Source organism: Elephantulus edwardii, unplaced genomic scaffold, assembly GCF_000299155.1.
Source record: "Elephantulus edwardii isolate Elephantulus edwardi_28Jun2011 unplaced genomic scaffold, EleEdw1.0 scaffold00371, whole genome shotgun sequence".
In the NCBI taxonomy this organism is placed as follows: Eukaryota; Metazoa; Chordata; class Mammalia; order Macroscelidea; family Macroscelididae; genus Elephantulus; species Elephantulus edwardii.
In genome coordinates, this window is record NW_006400121.1 from 758,633 (window position 1) to 767,444 (window position 8,812).

An 8,812-nucleotide genomic window follows, 5' to 3' on the forward strand; every position below is an offset into this window, starting at 1 on the left:
AAAAGAATGGATAGAGAAGCTGAGGTATATTCACACAGTGGAAAACTATGCTGCATTGAAAAACAAGGAACTCATGAAATATTATTCAAAATGGATGACCCTGGAGGACATTATGCTGAGTGAAGTATCTCAGTCACTAAAGGACAAATATATATGTTTTATATGACATATTACACATATATGTACCTGTCAGTGGACTGCCAAGAAAACAAACAGATTCATCCTGGAGAGGGTTAAACCAAGCTACTCCTTGGAGGCAAGGATTCTGGGGCTTCGTCTGACATACTTTGGGCATATTGCAAGGAGGGACGGGTCCTTGGAGAGGGACATCATGCTTGGGAGGGTGGAGGGACGGCGCAAGAGGGGAAGACCCTCTATGAGATGGATTGATTCAGTGACTGGGGTAATTGGGATGGGTGTGTCAAAGGCAGTGCGATTGGCACAGGATAGAGCAGGGTTTAGGGCTATTGTGCATAGGGTCGCTATGAGTTGCAAACGACTCGACGGCACATAACAACAACAACAGCTAGTGTAAAGATATGAAACTCGAATCCACCAGCTTCTCTGAGGAAGAAAGAGGTACACAACAACAACAATTTATATATATAAACATACACACACACACACACACACACACACACACACATATACGCACATATATGGATATGCATGCATACAAATATGCATGTAAAATATCATGTGACAAACACATGTATGGCCATGAGTATAATCCTTTTCTCTGTCCATATATGTGCATTTTACCTGTTTATCTAAATAAACACTTGCAAGTTGATATTTGTCATTACTGATAATGTAAAACTGTGCATGTATTGATCTATTGTATCTTTATGGAACTAATAATACAAGTCTCAGTAGTTAGTAGAATTTTGAGAATTCAAGAGTCTCTTTTTGATGTATATTCTCTCTGTCCCTCTGTTCCTAACTAAAGAATGTGTGTTAAAACAAACCATTTTGAGTCTTACCTACTATCTTTGATGAAAAAAGTTGAGTGACTTCGAGGTATGAATAAAAACCTGGAGGATGAGGTCAAGATCAGGAGAGATTATTTCTAGGCATTGTCAACTGATCAAAGAAAAAAATGCAATCTTTTCCAATTGCAACACTTTTTTTAGTAATCAAAATGTGGATATAACTGAAATTATTGTCCCAGTAAATGGCTACAAAAATTTGTATCCACAGAGTGAAATGTATTTAGCTATATTGATTAAGCAAATAAAATAGTATATCTTATTCATGGAAGTCAACCAAGGGCACTTAACACTATGTGCTCAATAAATGTCTGCTCAACTCAAAGTCTGCAGTAAAGGACCTTACTAAATCACTGAGGAGCAATGATGTCAATTTCAGGACTAAGGTTCATCCATGGTCTTTTCAAACACTTGCTATCCACCTAAAAGCTAGGCAATGAATAAGGAAGACAGAAGAAGAATTGGTGACTTTGAGTTGTGGTGTTAAGAGTACTGAATATTCCATGACAAAAGACAAAAGGACTTTTCTCATAGGACTGAGAAAAGAATGAACTTATAGATCTTGGACAAAGTACAGCCAGTGTGCTCCTTGGAGGCAAAGATGACAAAGATTCGGCTCAGATACTTTGGCCATGTAGCTAAGAGAGGCTGGCTATTCCTTGGAGAGGGCTACCATTCTTGGAAGGGTGGAGGGTCCAGTAAAGAAAGGAAGATCCTCAACAAGATGGATTGACAGTGACTGCTGCAGTTGGAGTGTGTTAGAGATTGTGAGGATGGCACAGGATAGGACAGGGTTCAAATCTATTCATAGGGTCGTTCTTTTTTTTTTTTTTAATTTTGTGTGCGTGTACCGTCAAATCAGATCTGACTGGTACAGGAGGATATTGCGCCTCCTTCTCCGGCAGAGCGTCTGGTGGATTCGAACCGTGTTCCTCTGGGATTGCACTGCAGCTTCTTACCACTAGGCCACCAGAGCTCCACCATAGGGTCGTTCTAAGTCGAACTTGACAGCATAAAACAATAATATAACACAAAATAAAAGCACCCTCCATTCAGACGGTATCAAAATTTCAGATTTCCCCACAAATACCTTTTTCCAGTAATTGTGTTTGAAAATCCGTAAAAACTGTACTTAGGGACACAATTGCAGACTTTGGCCGTGACCATATTGAAGTGGCATTTGAGAATGACTTATCTTCAAAAGGTCACGTGCCCTTAATAAAAGTTTTTACAATTATTGCTCGTTGATGACTGGCTGCTTTTGCTGTTCACTTTCTTGGCTTCGAAACGCCGTTTCCGTTTTCTTACGTGGGAAATTGAGCTTTGCTATTTCAGTAGGTCAGAGTGGACCAAATCTTTTCGCTGGGCGGCCAGTGAGGCACACAGCAGTGGGCGAATGATTCCAATCAAAAACCAAGACTTGGTGAGATTAGCGCTTCACACCTGAGCGGCCTCCCAGTGCCAGACAAGCCAGGCCCACTTCTTCTCCGCCCGTCATCGGCCCGCCCACTGTTCTCAAACCGCCCAATAGGAGCGGACGCGAGTTCCCTAGAGACCGGGGGAGGAGATGTTAGGGCGGCTGGACGCTGAACGGCCGTTCACGTCAACGCGCTGACGTCACGCGCCCACGTTGAGGACGTACCTGTCGAGCGCTCGACTTTTGCGGCATCTCTTCTTCCGTGGGCTAGGGCCGGTATGGTCTGAAATCCACAACCCTTTACTCTAGAGTCCTAGTCAACCTGCGTCCTGCATTCGGGTTGGATATTGAAGAAGGAGGATGTGTCAGTTTGAAAGTCCTCCTACCTCAATTCCGAGTTGGATCATGGATTCAGTTTTAATCTTTTAATTGGGGAGTAAGATCAGAAATCTTTATTCTTAATTTAGGGTGATACGGGTTGACATTGGGGCCCTTTAAAGGAAGAACGACTTAACTTTATGCTGCTCCCGTGTTTGAAGGAGGACAAAAAAAGTCCCACCTGGCAACATTTCCGTAACGTCTTCAGTAGAAAACACCAGGTATCTTTTGATTCGCGATAGTTTTCGTTATTTGTCCAGCTTGCATCGAGTGCAACTCCCAGGGTTACCTAGGTTTTAGGTCTGAAACAGATGCAGAATCCAAAGGCAGCGCAAAAAAGAGTCACCGATTTTGCTATGCCTCTGAGCTGCGAGGTGAGTTGCATTGTATGACTGAAGAGTTGTGAGCTGTCACGTTCAGATTTTGGGTCACCTACGAGGCCAGTGCTCGTTTCTTGGTTTCTTTTGTAACAGGTATACTTACATGAAGTTAAATCTACACTAACTGTATATAAGGTGAACATTCTTTAAACTTTCACCTATTTTCTCTTGGAAACGTAAACATTTTAATAGAAGGGAAACAGGTTCCAAGAAAAGGTTAATTTCTACCTCAGTGGGTTTTATTTTCACCAGATTTGCCCAGAATTAATTTTCAGTTTTTTAATCATTAGTTTGGATTTATGTGTCTATAAAAATATCTTTGGTGTAATATTTGCTTTGCTTGTTTTAGTCTTAAGCTGTTTGTCATTTAATAGACCCTCAGAAATTAATTTTGCAAATAGTATGCTTTATGTGGTATTTAAAAAGTGTGGAAAAAATAGAAGATAATTATGTATATTAGAGAATGAGATTTATATTTTTTTTGGAAAAAATTCAATTCATGAGACTTGAAGTTTTCAGCAGTGTTTCTATCACATTACACGTATGTGTGTACCTATACATATGAAACTATATATGTTTCAGAGGTTCTGTTCTACAAAGGAACTTTTTTTGAGCCATGCTGTATAGTCACTGCAGCATCATTGTGGCTTTTGTAATTGTTAAATCTTTTCAGAAATATTTTTATTTTTAACTCTTACTTTATAAGATTGTTTTTCTGAGGAAGTCAGTATGCAAATAATTGAACTGATATCAGTCAATTTTACATGTCTTTCTGAGTCCCTGTGAAATAGTACCTCTGTAGTTAAAAAGTATTTATGGCTATTAAAATGTGTGTATATTTATTGTTGATTTTTATCTTAAAAGTGCTTCTCCTGATTTTTCTTAGTGTGTATAGTATGATTGAAAACCATATATGTGACCTATGATTTAAGGCATTTCCTCAAATTGAATATGTATCTATTACCCATGGACCTGAGATCTATTTACAAATAGATTACACCTAATAGAAGAGGCCTGTTGGTAGAATTTGTCACAGATTGCATCTAGAAGATACCTGACGTCCCACTCCCAGCATACATAATACTCTTCATAGATTGATACTTTGATTGGAAAACCAAATCAGATTATTTAGTTTATGATGTCAGTATTAGTGTCATATTGCCCTTTTTACTTTTTTAAACTAGAGTTGAGTGTTTTAGTCTGTGTTTTCAGTCATCTGTAGCTCATTAGGAGTATTATTGTTAAGCCTGACTTTGGGCACATACAGTTGATGAGAACAGATTTGCTGAAGTTATGGATTTGTGTTAGTAAATTGGCTGTTTTCCAGGTCATGTAAGTGATAGATTTCCTACTTCCTGTTGTGACATGTTGATGATAATTTTTATACCACTCAGGAATCCAGGTTTGATCTCTGTGGTGGGTCAGATACCAAACCTGTATCCTGTGGAGTTTGGCCAGGATTACCGCTTTGTGTAACTTTTCAGTTTAGTTTGTAGTCATACTTGTCAGCAAGGATCTACAAAGTAAATGATAAAATGTTAGTATTTTATGGAGTGAATTCTATGGTTCAGCCTAGTACTAAGTGCTATTTTTTATCAAGTCCATGTAATATTTTACTATTTTAATCACATTTTAAGATAAAGAATCTGAGGCACAGAGGATTTAATTAACTTGCTCTAGGTCTCACAGAACCGAGAGGCAGATCCAAGACAGAAGTCAAGCAAGTAATGTGATTTCAGAGTTCTCTCTTTTAATGACTATGTCTTTAACTAATTAGAATTTGAAACACAGGACAGAATAAAAGACATGACAACACCAGAGGTTTATTTTTGATTGTTAGGGTATTCTGTAAAATTAAAGAAGCTATAGAAAATAGAGATACTTATTTTTAAGCCATAATTTTACTGCTCTAAAAATCTTTGGGTGTTTATTTTTTGATAAAATTTTTATTTTATACTGTTTAACTTACAAAGTTCATATACATTGTTTTTCACACAGAATCTTTTGTGTTTTTATGTACACATTTACTTGATTCCAGTCTAATTTATAAATATGTATAAGCACTATAGCTACTGTTTATTTTAATTCTTAAAGATAAGTGTTCAGTTAAATATTAAATAGAGGGCACGTCTATAGGAGAAGCTATTTGAGTTTGTGAGATATGCAGACATTTGATTTCTAAATTTGACTGGAACTAAGTTAAATAAATTTATTCCTTATTCTTATGGGATCATGTTTTTAAGATCTTCCATAGCCGCCTCGTATTAGATTATTATTTTATCTTTGTTCCTTTTTGGTAGGCTAAGCCTTAATTTTTTTCGTTTTAAAATAATCTAGCATTTTAAAAAAATTGAAAAAAATAATCTAGCATTTACACTTTTTTTTTTTTAATTTTATTATTATTTTGTGTGTCTGTGTACTGTCAAATCAGATCTGACTGGTACAGGAGGAGACTGTTCCTCCTTTCCCGGCAGAGCATCTGGTGGATTCGAACGATGCGACTCTGGGATTGCAGTGCAGCTTCTTGCCACTAGGCCACCAGAGCTCCCCGCATTTACACTTTTAATGCTGTAAAACTTTTGTAAGTTTACAAAGTTTTCTTCAGGGTAGAGAGCTATTTCTTTTAGTATGTTACTCTTTTATGAAGAAAAATGTATTACATAATGCCTAATAGTGGGAAATAAAGGATATTCCTTTTTAAAAGAAAGCAGGTTCATTATTGTCATATCTTGATATGTTTATAATTTGTAAGCATATATCTTATTACTGTGATGTTCTCACCCATGTCTCATAATGTTTCAAGAACTTTGGGTCTATTTAACAAACTCCTCAGCTATTCCCCTGTCTGATCTTGATTTTGCTTTTATTTTTAAATAAGCTTTTGGTATATAGACATTCTTTAATTGTGACATAATTGGTTTGTGAAAGTAGGTAGAGTGTGTTAATTTGCCTAACATCTCTATCTAGAATACAATTTTTGAGAGTTTGTGTTTATGGTACTTAAATGAGAGAATTCATAACTTTATCATTGTTACTAATCACTTGTGTGCATTGCTGTGGAATGCTCTCTTAGCTGACCCTGCAGCAGATTTTTTAAAGACTGTAAATCACATGGGTAGAGATTGCCCATCCTTCTCTCGTGGAGACTGGTGAATATCAACAGCCAGAGAGGCACGGTCTGTGGATTAGCAGTGCAGTTTCCTGTGGACTAGGCCACCAGAGCAAATGAGTAACCCTGATGGATTGTTGTTGTTAGGTGTCTTTGAGTAGGAACCAACTCATAACTGATCCTACAGTGAGTTTTCAGAGGCTGCACGGGAGGAGATCACCCCTCTCACCCTTGGAGCAGCTGGTGGATATGAACTGAATAGCTTTGGATTGGCAGCACAACTCCTTACCACGGGGACACCAGAGTAGATTTAGATTTTTTATTTAGAATAAGATGGATTGAAACATTGACTAGGGCAATGTGATCAGCTCAGGACAGGGCAAGCTTCAGAGCTATTGTACATCGAGTTGCTATGAGTTGCAGGAAACTCAACAGCACATAACAACAGATACATTGCAGTTACTGAGGGAAGAAAAATTATCCTGTAAAATTAGTTTAAAATCAGATCGATGTAGTGTTAGAATTAGTTATATTGGTTTTACTTTGAGTACCTTGAAAAGTTTTAAATTGCACCCTGCTCATGTGTCAGTCTTATCAGTAGACCCCACTCAATTCCTCTGAGAGTTAATGACCTTTGTAATCTGTCTTTCTGATGTTTTTATATTTGAGTTCCTGTATTATAGTGTCTTTGAGTTACTTGATCTGCTGAATTATAAATTTTAAAATCTGTGTATGTTTTATTTTATGTGAATGCTTTCCTGTCCGAGAGGCATACAGTATGTTAAAACATGGACTGCTTACTGAAATGTTGACAAATTGAACTTCTGAGGCAGAAAGTCGAGGCAGTTTCCTCTGGTTAAGATTCACAGCTTTTTAATACCTTTTGAATGGTGCCTGCCATGAGAAATGGCAGTGGGTTTGGCCTCATTATACATGTTGTTGTTGTTGATTGCTTTCGAGTTGGGCGTGACTCATAGTGACTGTTTGAGTTTGATATATTTAAAATTGAGTAGAATTTTTAAAGGATATGCACTTTATTGTAATTTTCCCAATGACTTTGAAATGATAGGGTGATTGTTCTGTGTTTAGTTAATTAGCATTAATTGGCAAATGACTACATAATTTTAATTTAGGTGCTTTCTTCCTCCTCTTTTTAATTAATTTTAAAAATGGAGATAAGAAAATACCTTTCCCCTGATATGAAACCATATGGAAAAAAGAATAGGTACATGTTCTCAGTGGGGATTCAGTGGTTCCAAAAGCCTGCTAAATATGTATTTACATTCAGATCTCTTAGGGCCATCACATATGGGTGGAGGGTCTGCGAAGGAGAGAAAGACCCTCAACTAGGCAGATTGACAGGGTGATGACTGCTGCAGTGGTCTCTTGTGTGGCAGGAGATGGTGCAGGATAGAGCAGGGTTCATATCTTTAGTTCATAGGGTCACTATGAGTTGTATTCGACTGGATGGCATCCAACAACAACTAAAACAACAACGATCTTTTCTAAATGCCGCCTTTGATTGACTTTCCAGTTTCTGTATGATCAAGTATTTTTTTTTTTTTTATATAGGAGAAACTTTAGAATCATTGATAGTTACCTTTACCTAGTTCTCCGTCTATTCCAGATATAAATTATCCTTTATGGCCTCTAAATATGTCAATTCTTGTTTTCACTGTGACTTTAGATATTTCACATCTTTTAGATGTTTCTCCCCCTCCTTTATTGTTTCTTGTTAAAATAGTTTTGAAATGTTCTTAATGGTATCCCTGATTTTACTTCCTCTTTCTGACCTATTTCTTGCACAAATACTATTTACTTAGAAAATAGCTTTGCTTGCATTACTACTTAGTTCCGTCTTAAGTTCTTTTGTAATTAGGCTCTAATTTCCCTTCCAGCATTCTTCCTTAGTCCATTCTACATTAACCTTAGTGGCCTTGTTTTTTACTTGACCAACATTTTGCAAAGTGTTTTGTCAAATATTACTAAAAAAACTAGCTCATTGCCACCCAGTCAGAACTGGCTCATAACTCATAACTGACCGTCCAAGTGAGTTATCAGAGGCTATAAATTGCTCAGAAGGAGATTGCCCATTTTTCTCCTTGGAGCAGTTGGTGGAGCTGGAACAGCTGTTTTGGGGTTGGCAGCACAATTTACCACGAGGCCACCAGAACTCCCTTATAGAATATTGTCATTGATGTTTACCATTGAGTTAGAACTGACCCTTCAGTGGGTTTTCAGAGGCAGTAACTTGTGCAGGAGTTGAATGCCTTTCTTTCTTCCACAGAACTGCTGGCAGATTTGAACTTGATTTGGTGTACCTTGTACTTCTGACACTCCCCTGTACCCCATCTCCCTAATTGCTAACATTGAAGATTTAAGTTTTTCTTTGAGCTAGATTATATGTTTAACTATCTGGTCAGGCACACTCAATTGGGTCACCCTTCTTTGGGATGGGAACAAATATAGATCTCTTCCAGTCAGTTGGCCAAGTGGTTCTCCAGATTTCTTGGCACAACTTGGTGAGCACATCCAGGGC

The 8,812-nt window shown here is 37.6% G+C and overlaps 1 protein-coding gene across 1 annotated transcript in view; it reads left to right on the forward strand.

Moving 5' to 3' along the window:
• The first annotated feature begins 2,759 nt into the window (after positions 1 to 2,759).
• The window catches only part of CLCN3 (chloride channel, voltage-sensitive 3), a 141,094-nt gene continuing 135,041 nt past the window's right edge, over positions 2,760 to 8,812 (forward strand). Inside the window, exon 1 of the mRNA XM_006902129.1 lies at positions 2,760 to 3,158. The gene's annotated coding sequence lies outside the window, so the exon portion shown is untranslated. The remainder of the gene's footprint in view (positions 3,159 to 8,812) is intronic.